At 46.9% G+C, this 15,469-nt stretch overlaps 1 protein-coding gene across 3 annotated transcripts in view; it reads right to left on the bottom strand.

The window, feature by feature from the left end:
* Positions 1-10,987, bottom strand: part of ITPRIP (inositol 1,4,5-trisphosphate receptor interacting protein) — a 35,806-nt gene extending 24,819 nt beyond the window's left edge. The window contains exon 1 of one of the 3 annotated variants that reach the window (XM_084846376.1): positions 10,931-10,987. The gene's annotated coding sequence lies outside the window, so the exon portion shown is untranslated. Of the gene's footprint in view, positions 1-9,804; positions 10,344-10,930 lie in introns of those variants that run through there. The other 2 variants (XM_084846374.1, XM_084846375.1) reach the window with 2 other exon arrangements.
* Positions 10,988-15,469: the final 4,482 nt, after the last annotated feature.

The following is a 15,469-nucleotide window of genomic DNA, read 5'->3' as shown; positions in this document are numbered from 1 at the left end:
CAGATGCACCACATACAAGGCAATTAGCCCACATGTTGCTCATTTGGAACATGTCTGCAGTGAGCACAGACACTTGCTTAGCTAGTAGTTAGGAGGGCAACAAAGGATGGCTTTGTTCACTAGCCAGATGACAGGCTCCCTCCGCCATTAAAAAGCTAATTTACAGCATGGTGGGAACGATGCATCATGAGTCTGAGGACACACAAGTGGGACAGACTCGCTCCATGTCTATAAATTCTGTTTAGGAAGAAACGATGCCACTCCCGATGAAAAAGCAGTTTTCCACTAAGATCCTGAATCAAAGACTAAGGTCTAGGAGTTGGGGGGAACCCATCCAGGAAGCAGGGCTAAAACCTGTTGAAGAGACTAAAAGGGCATCCCCATTAAATTGGGCAACACATTGCATATCCCCAGTTAATTGGGAACACACACCCAAATGTTGATTATATTTAATACAACAATTTATAAAAAGTTGCACCATCTTACAAAAGGCATTCCCTTTTCACTCCTGCACAGGAGCAGATACCCCCTTCTAAAACGGTGCCTGCTGTAATATATGCAAGCTCCTTCATATTTTGCACAAATGAAAAATGCTTTCCCCTCAGATCTACTGTTTTATGTATATGCAAACTGATGCAAAATCGATAAGTTAACACTCATCTGATTAATCAAGTAAGCGAGAAATCCTATGGCCGCTAGTCAGTGGCCATAGCCCCGTGCTCCGAGGTCAGTTCCCTGAGAACCGACCTTCCCCCCCGCCCACGCTGCCTTGCAGGCAGCTCAGAACAGCCCATGCTCGGAAGAGGAACGCGGAGCAGCAAAAACAGGGCATACCGGGGTGGGGAAGGCAGAAATGCCGGTATGACACATCCTATGTGTCCTCCAGCAGCCGCTTTCCCCGCTCCGCCTTCCTGTGGCTAGACAGCCAAAATCGGCTGTCTAGCTGCAAATGCAGGGTGGCTGAAGTGCAGAGGGGACAATCCCCTCTGCACTTCTCCTTCCCTGCACTGGATAGGCAGTCGCCTCCGAGTTCAGAGGCGGCTGCCTATCCCAATAGGATTGCGCCCTAACATGTTCTTCAAATTGGTGACAGCCCTAATAAGTACTTCAGTCTTATCCCTTTCATTATGGCAGGTATCTTGACAGCTAAATACTCCCCACAGGGCCTAGCTCAGAGCATCCAAGATCTGGTAGGCCATAAGCAGTTAGCAGGAGCGAGTGCCAGGCCCCATGACAGAGCTAGTACTATCAAGTTTACCCAGGCATGTCTGCAGCCATTTTCTGCCTTTAGCATGGACCTTTCCTACTAATTCAGGATGGAAGCATTGTGCTTGTTTGTACAGGCAAGGTGCAGATTCCATCAGCCTTGAGAAGTTAATCCAAATAGCACAGTTTCTACAGAAACTAAACTTTGGGAAGTCTGTCTTTTTACTAAAGACAATAATTCTCAATGAGTAACAGATTTTTCAAGACACATTTATGACCTTGCAATGGTATTATGGTTCTTATACATCTAATTAAGCTGAACTACGTAAGATTGCAACAACAGAAATAAGGAACTGGTTCAACAAGACTGAACTTTAATTCCAATGCCAGTAAAGACCAAAAGAAGGGAGATCCTAGTTTAGACATAGAAGATGGATGTCTCAAGGCAAGTGATTCAACTCATACAGCTTTGATCATGAGGGAGGAGGTAGTTGCCAAGAAATCTTGTATAAAAGTTCTTTCGTGGCATTGGAATATCCATGTCAACCCAGAAGTGGATGAAGGAGAGAAGAAACTACTCCCAGAAGATATAGTATGGATAATCTAGCCAATAAGATTCCAGACAGAGAGTCAAACTTAACAGCACTATTACAGCCTATGGGCAATTTCTAGTTAGGTCTATATGTGTGAATATCTGTTGTTCCTGTTAGTATTATGGTAAACTAATTTAAATGTAGACACATCTAAGATTGCCCACTGCTTTCTGTCAAAGTTAAATTTAAAAAAAGAAAATGAAAGACAAAGGTGACCTAGGGCACCCCCCCCCCCCAAACCATATTAAAAAGAAAAAATTAGCTCAAGTTCTGGTTTTTTAAACAGAATTCTATTCATTTTCTTCATAGTAAATTCTTTTCTTAGTGTTGTGTGTTTGTTGTGATTATCTTTTTTCATGTCAGCAAAATGTTTCTAGCACTCTTTCTTATGGAGAAAATTAAGATATCACTGTGTTTAAAAGGCTCGGAAAGCAAATACAAAGACACCACACAACATTTCATGTCTCCATATGAACCCTGCCTTGACCTTAAGTGCCTTAAGTGCCACTGAGTGCCATTTTTTGGTAGAAAGGCAGAGTACACATAAAAATAAATAAATCTTCTTCTGAGGCCCTTTTCCAGGTGCCCCCATGTAGTGGATGGTTCTTGTGCGAACAGCTCTTTCAGTGGTGGCATCACAGCTGTAGAATGCCCTCCTCAGAGAAGCTCTCCTGGTGCCTACCTTGATGTCATTTTAGTGCCACGGGAAACCTTTCCATTTCCCTGGCCTATTCAACCTGTTCCTGCTTTACATTTGTGTTGCCTGGGCTATGTTTTTATACGTTCTAAAGAATTAGTGCATACATTTATAATTTATTTTTCTCTTCTTGTAAGCAGCCACTGAGAACTAGGTTATAGGGTGGCATATAAATATAATAAATAAACAAGTAAATAAATAATTAAAAAGATGGACGCATTCTCTCATAGTTTCTGAATGGCCCAGAATTCCCCAACTGGCTCAGAGCTGAGATAGGACTTGACATGTTCTACCCTGCCAGAAGTGGAAAAACAAAAAGCAAAGCAAAATTCTGAAAAAAATATTACCTTGCAGGGTAAAGTCAGTCTAACATTTATGGCTCATGAAGGGTGCACACTCTGTATAGATGCACATTTAGAAATGATGGCTGTAATTTAAATAAAAATACATCTCACCATAGTGTGGAAAACTGCGACCAGGTGACCTGTGTGCCTTTCTCAGTCTGCTGTCTAGTTGCTAAGCGCTGATGGGCTACTTCAAGGCCCCTGTTCTCCCCACTTAGGATTCTTTATCTTTATTCCAGACTTGGACTGGGCAGCCCTTTAAATAGAGGATGCCTTCAAAACAGAGGACAGTCCTCTTGCAACCCTTCAAATACAGGACTGTCCTCTGTACAAGAGGGCACCTGGCCACCCTAAGGGCACCGTCCCATGCATGTTTAGATAGAAAAATGTCTTACAACTCCCAGCATTCCCCTGCCAGCTATGGTATGCTGGGGAATGCTGGGAGTTGTAGGACTTTTTTTCGGTCCAAACATGCATAGGATTGCGTCCTTAGCCTCATTTGTTGTTGTTCAGTCGTTCAGATATGAGACTATATCAGCCATGCCCTGGAATTGTTTAGATTCATTAAAAAATGTTTGTAAACGTGCAAAATATTAGTAATCCTCATCTCAAAATATACTTTCCAAGACAGTCCTCAGTACTGAACAAACCGCCTAGACTTGTATTTGGTTGCTGCTGTTTGAAGTGCAGAAAAGTAACAAAAGCGGGCATAGAATGTGTTGTTAGAATATTAGAAGTGTAATATTTGACGTCTACATCAGTTCAGCTAATGTAACGTCGTGCCCAGTTGTCCAAATGTGTTGCTTTCCCTGATGTACCTCGGTCTGTTCTCTGCACGTTGCTCCATTCTTGCCTATTTACCTCACATCCTGCTTCTCTGCTGAAAAATGTGGGGAAAGAATTTTGCTTTTTCAGCTGAGCTGGCACGGACTGCCTCTGGCAGCATGTGGGCCAGGCGCCCTCGTACACAGCTGTATCCCTGCCCATGCCACACCCAAAGAGTGTCAACGCCCTACTCAGAGCTCTGAAAATGGGAATGTTTGCCTCCTAGAAACAATTGGCTATTAAAATCCTAAACTGGAAAATACGCAGCTGGACAGACATTTTGTGGCTCTATGAGTCAGGAGGAGCCGTAGCTCAGTGCACTTCCTTTGCATGCAGAAGGTTCCAGGTTCGATCCGCAGCAGGGTTCGATCCGCAGGTAGGGCTGGAAAAACTCTTGCCTGAAACCCTGGGGAGCCGTTGCTGCCAGACAGTGTTGACAACACTGGGCTAGATGAACCAAGGGCCTCACTCAGTATAAGGCAGCTTCCTATGTTCCTACGATTTAGAGATGCACACAGACACATCAAGGGCAAATCTTTTAGAAAGGGCTAGACACCTACACATACATGCACCTTTCTCCAGGTTGTGCCAGGTGCATTTGATTAAGAAGTGAGCAGGCCCCAAGTCCCTCTAACTCTTAGTGTTAATATTTCTGGTAGGGTGCTTCCAGGTGGCTGCGTCCTCCCATCAACCATAGCACATTTGCAAGTGCTAGTTCCTCCTGACACCCACAAGCTAGCCATATTGAGTCTAGTCCAAGTGGGGTAACAGGATCTGCATGGGTAACACCACACTAGCCATCATTGCTTCAAACTTCCATATTAAGAGATACCTGCTCTTTGAGGAACGGCCTGTTCCTGTGTTGGCAAACTTTCCGTTATCCGAAGTGACATCTGAGCAGGCTTCAGTAACTCCACTCACCATGCTGAGAGTGGTTCTGTGCTCTCGTGAGCGTGACGAATGGCCAGCCCTTCTCTCTAACTTTGAAGCTGCAGAGGTAGGCAGGGATTGTCCCAGCAATCCATACCCCTCCCCAGCTCCAGACTTGAGAAAAGACTGCCGGGGGGGCAGCTGCTCGGGTGCCAAGCCACCAGGCTCCCCCTGCCAGCCTCTCCCAAGGGTGAAGCTGGCAGGGAAAGAGGGCTCGTCTGGTGTTGCTGCACAAGGGTGATTGGGGCACTTTCGTGTAGCCAACACAGTCTCCAACCTGCCTTTCTCTTGGGAGAACACAGTGTGTGTGTGGGGGAGATTGTTGGGAAAGTGGGGGAGGACTGGTGGCTACATCTTTTTTTGGTTTAGCAGGCAAGGCCAAGGCAAACATTGTAATCCCCGGCATATGAGGGCCAAAATACCCAAGAGATGGGAGTTCAATGATGGAATCTCCCAACATTTGAATGTTTAGTTAAAAACAGTTACCGGGGGGGTGGGGGGGTGTCCAACTCTAATCAGAGCAGCAGTCCTGGGGGAAGAGGGAGGGTGAACTGCCCCACCCTGTTTTCCCCAGTCTAAATTGCCTTCTCCGCTCTCCCCCCATTTGCCCTGCTCAGGAAAACAAATAAGCATATGTTTTCCTTTAAAAATTCTTGTGTTGAATTTCTGTTATGTAACAAACTTTTCCACCTGCGTAATACCAGCTTCTAACAAAAGACAGGTCAGGAGGGCTCCACACTATGGTTCTCTATATAGAAAAAGAGGAAGAGGCCTTCTTCAAAGATGGAGAATGCAGTATTCTGTTCACAGAATGCAGCCCAGCCCACAATTATCAGTATACACACACACACGTTACAATCTTCAGTGTGTTTACTTGGATGTAAATCCCTGTGAAATCAATGGGACTGCCTTTCCAATAAATTTATCTTTCCAATAAAGATATTTAGAACTGGGTGCCTTCACAAGCATACGTCCAGACCCCCTCCCCACAAAAAGCTGGGGAAAACGGAAGGAGTGGAGCAGGGCTGGTTAAGCATTCCCCACAATGCTTTTGCCATAATAAAAGCAGGACTGTCAGGTTTTTTATTACAAACATTTTTGTGTAATGTGACAGTGTAAGTCCTGCTCCCAAGACTAACCTCATTCCCTAAGACACCCACCACATATCATCATAAGAAAGAGCTTCAGCTTTCCTGAATGAGCGTACATCAGTCTAAACCTCTGTGGTCTATGAAATGTGGTGCCTGTCCCGAGATCAAAATTATACACTCTGCTGGATCAGCATCTCTAGATAAGCAAACATAATTTCAGTGTTTGTGAAGTAAAAAAAAAAAGCCACAAAGTTCAAATAGACACAAGAATCTCGGGTTTTAGCTTTCAACCATCATACAGGAAGCCTCATCGTCTAACAGATGGCTACAGCGAGACCAAAGTTTCAAAGCCTAGCACAAATGAGAACTGTTGCATTTCAAGAGAACTGTCTCACAGCAGTCTTAAAACAGTTGGAAGGAATATTTTTAAGTATTCTCCCTGCTGTATGATGAGACTGAGGCATCTCTGCAGCCTTACTATGTATTCTTCCAAGTCAAAGAAAAGCCCTGCTGGATCAGGCCAAAGTTGCATCAGGTCTTGTTTTCCCCACGGTGGCCAACCATATGCCTGTGGGAAGTCCAAAGGCAGAGCATGAGGCAATAGCCCTTTCCCACTGTTGCTCCCTGGTATGCAGTGGCCATCCTGACTAACAGCCACTGATTTGTTTGATACCCTTTTCAAAGCCATCTAAACTATTCAGAAGTAGCCAAGGATTGTCTAAAGTAGTAGAGTTAAACGTGTCTAGCACAGAGGTGGGCACAAGGTAGATCTGAATCTACTTGTAGATCTCTGGGTGATCTGCAGTTAACCAGCAAGGCTTTCTGACACCAATTGTTTATACTACCTACATTATACTGCTGAAATGAAGAAAGCTTCCAGTAACCAGACGTGGACTGGTGTGCGGAAGGTCAGTGAGCTCCATTAAATCTGACACTCAAAACCAATGCCCAGGGGGCTCAGAATTTTTTCATTTTCATAGTCTGGGAGTACTCCTAGATCCATCATTGTTGCTGGAGGCCCAAGTGGCCATGGCAGCTCGGAGTGCTGTTTACCAGCTTTGGCTGGCTCGCCAACTACGGCCTCTTCTGGACAGGGTAGCTTGGCCACAGTGGTACAGGTGCTAGTAACCTCAAGGCTGGATTACTGCAATGCACTCTATGCGGGGCTGCCCTTGAGGCTGGTCCAGAAGCTGGAGCTAGAGCAGAATGCGGCAGCTCAGCTGTTGTCGGGAGCTGCCCCTTTTCAGCATGCAACTCCTTTGCTGGGGGAACTGCACTGGATGCCCATTCGCTACTGGGCTCAGTTTAAGGTTTTGCTACTAGTGTCCAAAGCCCTAAACAACTTGGGACCAGGATACCCGAGATCGCCTTCTCCCTTAACAACCTGAGATCATCAGAGGGCATGCTGGTGGTGGCTCCACATGGACCTATGGACTGATTGGAGTCCACCTGGAGAACAGCCTTCAGTGTGGTGGCCCCCTTTCTTTGGAACTCCCTGTTCTTGGTGGTCAGGCAGGCACCAACACTGTATTGCTTCCGGCGCCTCCTGAAAACAGGTCTGTCCCAGGAAGCGTTCCTTAAATGGCCAGCCATGTTTTTTATTGGCATTCTGTTTTTAATAATTTCAGTATGTGTCAGGATGGAAATTGAGCCCACAGAGCCCTAGAGCAGTTCTGATTCTGAGGAAGAACAGCAATCCGTGGGAAAGGAGCTTGCTCATCTCTCACAAGCACAGCAGCTGGCAGAGATTCCTCCTGCCAGCATTCCTGAGATAGTGACCCTGGCAGTGAGAGAGAGCTGGAGGGGGACTTGCTGGATGCTCGGTGCAGACGCAGGGAGCAACGACAGATGGAGGGCGCCGAAAGGAGGCGCTCCACTCGTGCAGCACTAAAACAACGGTTGCGCCCCGAGGACCCAAGGGAAAGAGGGAGGATCTCTCCATTGCCCATAAGTTCAGAGTCTTCCCGTGGTTCTCCTTCAAACGGGGACCAACTGCCTTACCTGGAGCTTAGGCTACTCTGCTATCTATCCCCAGTGCAGTTCCTTGCTTAGTCACTAGTGATTAGTATCTGTAAGAGTCATAAAGTAATAAAGGAATAAGGCCTTGGAAAGAATCCTCGTTGTCTGTGTCCTGAGTTGGCTATTGGAGGGGACTGCAAGAGGCAGCTAGGGCACTCCTGACAATATGGTGTTCTAACCTTTTATCTTTTTTACTATTGTACTTCTTATGTTCACTGCTCCAGAATCTGCTTTAGATGGGGAGTGATATACAAATGTAAATAAATAATCTCAGTTTTATGCCTTTTGCGCCAGGCTCTGGCTGGCAGATGTCAGGGTTCTAGTAAAAAAACAACACCAAAGTATGTCCCATGCAGCCCAACTCTATGCACAGACTCAGGAAAAAGTGCTAGTAAGGTCAGTGATGCTCACTTTCAGACAAGGGTGCATAGGACTGCAGCTCAAGGTTTAATGAGTGGCCAGCTTTTATATGAATGAATGGTCCTTACGGTAGGCCAGATGAATCGAAAGAAATGAGTGTTGAAAAGTTCTTCATCTTTATTTAAGCAGGGGCAGGGGCCTGTGGGCACCAATGCGCCTCCAAACACTTTTCTTGGCACCCAGCAAGGCATGCTACCCCTCCCACTTAACCCCCCTCCCCCCAATTAACATATCTTCTTACTGGTGGCCAGGATAGCTTTGAAATAGGTTTCTGTTGGTGCTGAAAACTCTGGGTTCAAAGGAGTTCTTTAGCACCTGGGGGCTCAGGCCCCACCTGAGGTCTGAGCCCCCAGCTTGCATTCAGTCTTTTGGGCAGTTTACTTATCCTTTGCCACACCTCCCATGGCAGCCATTTTGTGATAGTGTGCAGGACAGTTCCTCAAATCGCCAAAAGTGTCCACATGGCCCCCAAAGGTTGCCTACCTCTGACTTAAAGATAACCTTCACTACATGATAGTAGCTCTACTCTCTAGGGGCGTAAATTGAAGACTGTATTACTGAGAAGCCAAGAAACTGATACTGTAAAATGAAAGGGTTTAAAACCCTGATCCTAAGTACACCTATTAAAAATTAAGTGAAGCAATAGTCAACAAGTCTTACATCTGAGCTAAGTGTCCCCACCTTTTAGACCCATGGGCACACTTTGGAATTTGAGAAACTGCTCTGGGCACCACCACAAAATGGTTGCCACAGAGGATGTGGGTAGTCACATAAAGGCTGCCACGGGGGCCTGGCTAGTCAAAAGTGAGCTGAAGTGGAGCAAGGGAGAGAAAGGGCAAGGCAAAGGAGCAGAGAAAGAGCAAGGGGAGAGGCTAGGAGCAGGAGACACAGTAAGCTAAAGAGGTGGAGGGGAAATAGCGAGGCTAGAGGTAGGGCGGGAGAAATAATAAAGCAGAGGGGAGAGAAAGAGCACGGCTACAAAGTTAAGGAAAGCATACGCGTGGGGCAAGGAAAAGCCTCATGAGATGTGAGACGTCCCTCGGATGATCACGTCAGGCCAGGAAATGCATCTTTTGCAAATAAAACAAATGATGCATCAACATCCACCCAGCAAGTAAAATAAAAATCAAAACGCCTTAGCGGGGGAAGAGCACGGGAAGGAGTAAGTGGTTTTAAAAGCTGTCTTTTTTCTTCCGCCCCCAGTTCCTCGACTAGCTCAAAGATGTGCTGCCACTCTCTTTGGGGGAAGGGAACAAGCGAGGCGACTTCAAACGACGTGCAAGCCCGCCTGCCCCTCCGACGAGCGCCTCTCCGGGGGAGACGTGTGTTAGCCCCACCTCCACCCCTCCGAAGCCCCTCCGTCTGAGGATGTGAGAGAGAGAGAGGACGGGGGGGGGGGGGGAGGATCCGCTTGCTCGCCCTCCCGCAGTAGAAGACGATCTCCGAGGGCTGCGCGCAGCCGGGAGGGGAGAGCAGAGGGACTCTCTCCTCGACGCCGATGACGGAGGCGTCGCACGCTCATTGGTGCAACCACAGCAGGGACCAAACCTTTGCCACCAGGTTGTGTTTTCAGACACAAAGCAAAGACCGACCCCTGGGGGGGGGGGGCGCAGAAGCAGCAGCAGCTGCAAGACGTGGAACGGCCTTTTGAACAGCAGAGTGGGAAACTTTGTACTTACTTCGCCCTGCAGCAGACTTCTCTTTGGACGTCGCTAGACGATTAACACCGACCCCTTGGGCCCCTTTCACGGTTTTTTCATACCGAATTGCTCGACGGCCGACGGCCCCGCCTGGCCCCTCGCCCCTTTCCGCAGAGCATCCTGCCCGCCCGCCCGCTCCTTTGTGCTACCAGCCAGCGTTACTACGGTCGCTCCCGAGCTTACTCATTTCCTGAGGCTCGGCGCGCGCGTGTTTTTCGCGCTGAGAAACTCCCCCGCCCCTCCCCGTCAGAAGAAAACCCGCGCTCAACTTTCTGTCGAGTCCCGGGACGTTCTTAAGGTGGAAGGCAAAAGGGCAGGACAGAGCGAGAGATTAAAAAAGAGGGCAATCCTCGGCTTTCCGAACAGCACAAGCCCTCAAGCCTCCCCCCCCCCCCATTCAGGTTGCAGAGCCGGACCAACCCAGGCAGGTCGTTCCCGCAGGGGTTCCAGTAAGGCAGGCCCTTCACTGAAGGGGAACGAATTCAGCGTTGCGTGCGCCCTTAATTTTTGCCTGTTGTGCAACACGCGAGGGAAGGGGTGAAGCAACCACTTTCCGGAGTCTGCTCCTCGTGGCCTCTCGCAGCCTTGCCCAACCTGGCGCCCTCCAGACGTGCTGGACTACAGCTCCCATCAGCCAGCTGGCTGGGGGTGATAGGAGTTGTAGTCCAACCCGTCTGGAGGGCGCCGGGTGGGGGACGGCTGTTACACTGCATTAAATTTGACTGCAAATGTCAACACAGTTCCTCCTTGAAAGAAGCCCCTTCTTTCGAGACCGCCACTTTCAGAGGCACCTTTGGTGGCAACATCAGAAGAGCCCTGCTGGATCCAAGGGTCCATCTAGTCCAGCATTCTGTTCGCACAGTGGCCGACCAGCTGTCAACCAGGAACCCACAAGCAGGATGTGAGTGCAACAGCACCCTCCCATCCATGTTCCCCAGCAACTGGTGTACATAGGCAACTGGTGTACCTCTGGTTCTGGAGGTAGTACATAGCCATCAGGACTAGTAGCCATTGATAGCCCTCTCCTGAATTTGTCTAACCCCCTTTTAAAGCCATCCCAGTTGGCCATCGCTACATCTGGTGGTAGCAAATTCCACAGTTTTACCTACGCGCTGTGTGGAAGAGGTCCTCAGTGGCTGCTCCCTGGCTGTGGGACTCCCTGCTGAGGGAGGCTAGGCTGCCTCCCTCTCTGCTGTCCTTCTGCTGGTGGGAAAAGCCTGGCTTATTCAAACAGGCATTTGGTGTGTAAGCGGGTCTGTTGAGCTGGATGCTGTTTTTACTCTGCTTAGTTAGTCGTGTGTTTTTGTGTTTTAATGCATTTGCTTATTGTTTTTATCAAGCTTTATTAGTGATTGTAAGCTGCCTTGCATGCCATTTTTGGTAAAGAGGCACGGTACAAATCAAATAAATAATACTTCATGCAAACATTTCTCCCCCCACCCTCTAAATAGAGTGCCAAGAGCACTCTTTCTTCTTTTTTAACTTGTAGATACCCATAGTTGAGTCTGACCAATGGCCTGTTGTCACAACCAAGCATATTGATGTTAGGAGCATGGGTTCAAATCCCCATGGAGCTTTCCTTGGGCAAATTGCTATCGTTCAGTCCAACCCACCCTGCAGAGTTGTTGCCACAAGCTCCTTGGAAGCAGGTTGAAACACAAATGATAAGATACATTTAGGGCACAATCCTATGTATGTCCTAAAATTCCCAGCGTTCGCCAGCCAGTCAGCTAGCTGAGGAAAGCTGGGAGTTGTATGACTTTTTTCTGTCTAAACATGCATAGGATTGCACCCTAAGTCTGGGGTGGAGGGGAGGAACCAAACAGCCCAATGACGACTGGGCATACTCAGTGGCCAGAGAATGCATTCATTCATTCACTATATACCCTGCCTTTCCAACAAGACAAAAAGACAATAACAGCCATAGGAACTTTAAAATGAAAGATAAAAACTTGGTTAAAAGCAACAATAATACATTTAAAAAAACCAGATAAAACACACACAAATTATACTCTCTCACACACAAATTACAGAATAAAAGCAGCAACCATCCCAACAGATCAGCTTACATGGTGAAGGCCTGCTTAAACAGAAACATGGAAGAACAGCAAAGAGGGAGCCAACCTAGCCTCCCTAGGCAGGGAGTTCCATGATCTGGGAGCAGCCACTGATAAGGCCCTCTCTCAGGTTGCCACCAAACATACCTCTGAAGGTGGTGGCACTGAGTGAACGGGCCTCCCTCCCATGATGATTTTGAAACCTAGGCAGGCTTGTATGGGAGAAGGTGGTCATTCAGGAAGCCTGGTCCCAAGTTGTATCAGGCTATAAAGGTCATAACCAGTACATTGAGTTGTATCCGGAAACAGACCGGTAGCCAACAAAGCTGTCATAACAAGGGACTCATATGCTCTCTGTAACCCGTCAACAGTCTGGCTGGAACATTCTGGACCAGCTGAAATTACTGACAAATTGAAAGCTAATAAATCACTGGGTACAGATGGAAGCCATCCTTAAAGAATCCAAATTTGAAATTGCTGATCTTGTAACAAAAAATATGTACCATCCCTAAGATCAGCCTCTGTACGAGAGGATTGGGGAATGGCCAGTGTAACGGCAATGTAAAAAAAGGGATTCAGGGGGGAATCTGGGAAATTATAGGCGAGTTAGCTTAATGTCTGTTCTGGGTAAATTGGTTGAAAGCATTATTAAAGCTAAAATTAGTAAGCATATAGAGGGACAAGCCCTGCTGAAAAAGAATCAATGTGACTTCCACAAAGTTAAGTTCTGTCTCACTAACCTTTTAGAGTTCTTTGAGAATGTCAATAAACGTGTGGACAGGGGTGATTTGGCAGACATAGTTTACTTGGACTTCCAAAAAGATTTTGATAAAGTCCAAGACTCCTGAGCAAACTTAGCAGTCATGGAATAAGAGGAGAGGGCCCCTTATGGATCAGTAACTTGTTAAAGAACAGAAAGCAGAGAGTAGGAATAAATGGTAACTTCTCCCAACAGAAGGGTGTAAATAGTGGGGTCCCACAGGCATCTTTATTGGGACCAATGCTTTTCAACTTGTTCATAAATGACCTGGAATTAGGAGTGAGCAGTGAGGTAGACAGATTTGCTGATTACACCAAATTATTTAGGGTGGTTAAAACAAAAAGGGATTGCGAAGAGCTCCAAAAGGATCTCTCCAAACTGGGAGAATGGGCATCAAAATGACAAATGCGGTTCAATGTAAGCAAGTGTAAAGTGATGCACATTGGGGCAAAAAATCCCAACTTCAAGTATAGTCTGATGGGTTCTGAGCTACCTAGATAATTTCTTGTTTGAATTTTTGCAATGCATTATACATGGGGCTTCCTTTGACAACGGTCCAGAAGAAACTTCAGCTAATCCAAAACAGGGCAGCAAGATTGTTACCAGGGAATGGCCAGCAAGATCACATTACACCAGTACTTTTCCAGCTGCACTGGCTGCCAGTCCATTTCCAGGCGCGATTCAAAGTGCTGGTATTAACATTCAAAGCCCTTAACAGCTTGGGGCCAGGTAATCTGAAGGATCGCCTCCTCCTATATGTGCCTGCCCAGACCCTAAGATCGTCCTCAGCGGCCTTTCTCTGTGAACCCCTGCCAAAAGAAGTGAGCTGGGTGGCTACCAGGAAGAGGGCCTTTTCTGCTGTGGCACCCCGGCTGTGGAATGAGCTCCCTAGAAAGGTTCACCTGGCACCTACGTTGTACTCCTTCCCACACCAGGTGAAGACCTTTTTATTCTCCCAGGCATTTTAGCTTCCTAGTCTTTTAGCTTTGGTGTTTTAAATCTGTATTTTAAATCTCTGCATGGCTGCTAGGTTTTATTCTGGTTGTATTGTTATATTGTGGTTTTAATGCTTTTATATTTTACTGGTTTTAATTTTTGTGAACTGTCCAGAGAGCTTCGGCTATTGGGCGGTATAGAAATGAAATAAATAAATAATAGCGGTGACTGACCAAGAAAGGTACCTTGGGCTTGTGGTGGATAGCTCAGTGAAAATGTTGACCCAGTGTGCAGTTGCTGTGAAAAAGGCAAATCCCATGTTAGGAATAGTTAGGAAAGGAATCAGAAATGAAGCTGCCAAGATCATACTGCCCTTATACAAACGTATGGTGCGACCACACTTGGAACATTGTGTACAGTTCTGGTCAGCACATCTAAAAAAGGATATTGTGGGGTTGGAAAAACTGCAAGAAAGGGCAATTAAAATGATCAAGGGCCTGGAGCGACTCTTCTATGAGGAAAGTTTATAACATCTGGGACTGTTTAGCTTAGAGAAAAGGTGAGTGAGGGGAGACATGATAGAGGTGTATAAAGTTATGCATGGTGTGGAGAACGTGGATAGGGAGACATTGTTCTCTTATAATACTAGAATCTGTGGTCATCCCATGAAGCTGATTGGTGGCAGATTCAGGACAGATAAAAAGACGTACGTCTTCACACAGTGCATAGTTAAACTATGGCACTTGCTACCATAGGATGTAGTGACGGCCACCAATTTAGATGGCTTTAAAAGCGGGTTGGTCAAATTCCTGGAGTAAAAGGCTATCAATGGCTACTAGTCTCAATGGCTATGTGCTATCTCCAGTACCAGGGGCAGCTTATGTACACAGTTGCTGGGGAACATGGATGGGAGGGTGCTGTTGTGCTCATACCCTGCTTGTGGGTTCCTGGTCGACAGCTGGTTGGCCACTGTGTGAACAGAATACTGGACCGGACAGACTTTTGGTGTTCTTCTTATTGTCAGACCTTGTCCCAGTCTGGGAAGAACGATAGCCTGTGACACCAATTCTGAGTCAGAGGGGGATGCTGTGAAGCCAGGCCCAGCTGTGGGAAGGAGATATCTGAGAATCCAGTTCTATCAGGCCTCCCACCTGGTTACGAGCTGGGAGGGGGTGAGACTCAGGGTGCTGTTACAGCCTATCTTCCACTGCTGGGAGACTCGACCTTGACTGAGGCCCCTGCTTCTCAACCAGGGACATGTCCCATGGCAACGGGGCAGCAGGGGGAGGACTCTGCAGGAGAGGGGGCTTCTGGAGTGTGTCCCAAGATGCAACAATCAACTTAAGAGGCTGGAATAGAGGCGTCCAGTGAGGTGGAGCGCACTTGGCGAGCTAGGTTTCCATGCCAGGATCAAATGTCTGATAGCAATCTGTAGCAGCCACTTCTCTGTATTTAAATGAGAGCCACAGGCAGTAGAGTTTGCTGGATGCAACATATTTCTAACCTGAAAAGCTTCCTTGTCTTGTTTCTTTGATGGAACTATAAACTTGCTTGGACTTACTCTGTCTTCAGAACGCAAGTCTGTTTGGGCCTTTTGTTGGGAAATCCAGAAACTGATCCTGCTTAAGGAACTATATTGTTCCTTAACCATCTGTTCTCAGCTGATTTATATTGGGACTGTAAAGGCTCAAAACCAATTACTGGAATTATTGCAATAAAAGCTTTACTGAAACTTGTGCCTCACTGTTGGGAAGCCAGGACCGGACACTTATGTTCTGAACAGAGTATTGCTTATTTTGGGGGAATTCTAATCAGGCAATTAATATTGGGATGGGGAATGTGTGGTCCTCCAAATATTGTTGGATTGAAATCGCCATCATCTTTTACCATT

Source organism: Heloderma suspectum, chromosome 3, assembly GCF_057233095.1.
Source record: "Heloderma suspectum isolate Gila_16-S chromosome 3, 16-S_ref, whole genome shotgun sequence".
Taxonomy (NCBI): domain Eukaryota; kingdom Metazoa; phylum Chordata; class Lepidosauria; order Squamata; family Helodermatidae; genus Heloderma; species Heloderma suspectum.
The sequence above is the reverse complement of the archived record's forward strand: the minus strand, read 5'-3'. Positions and strand labels throughout refer to the sequence as shown.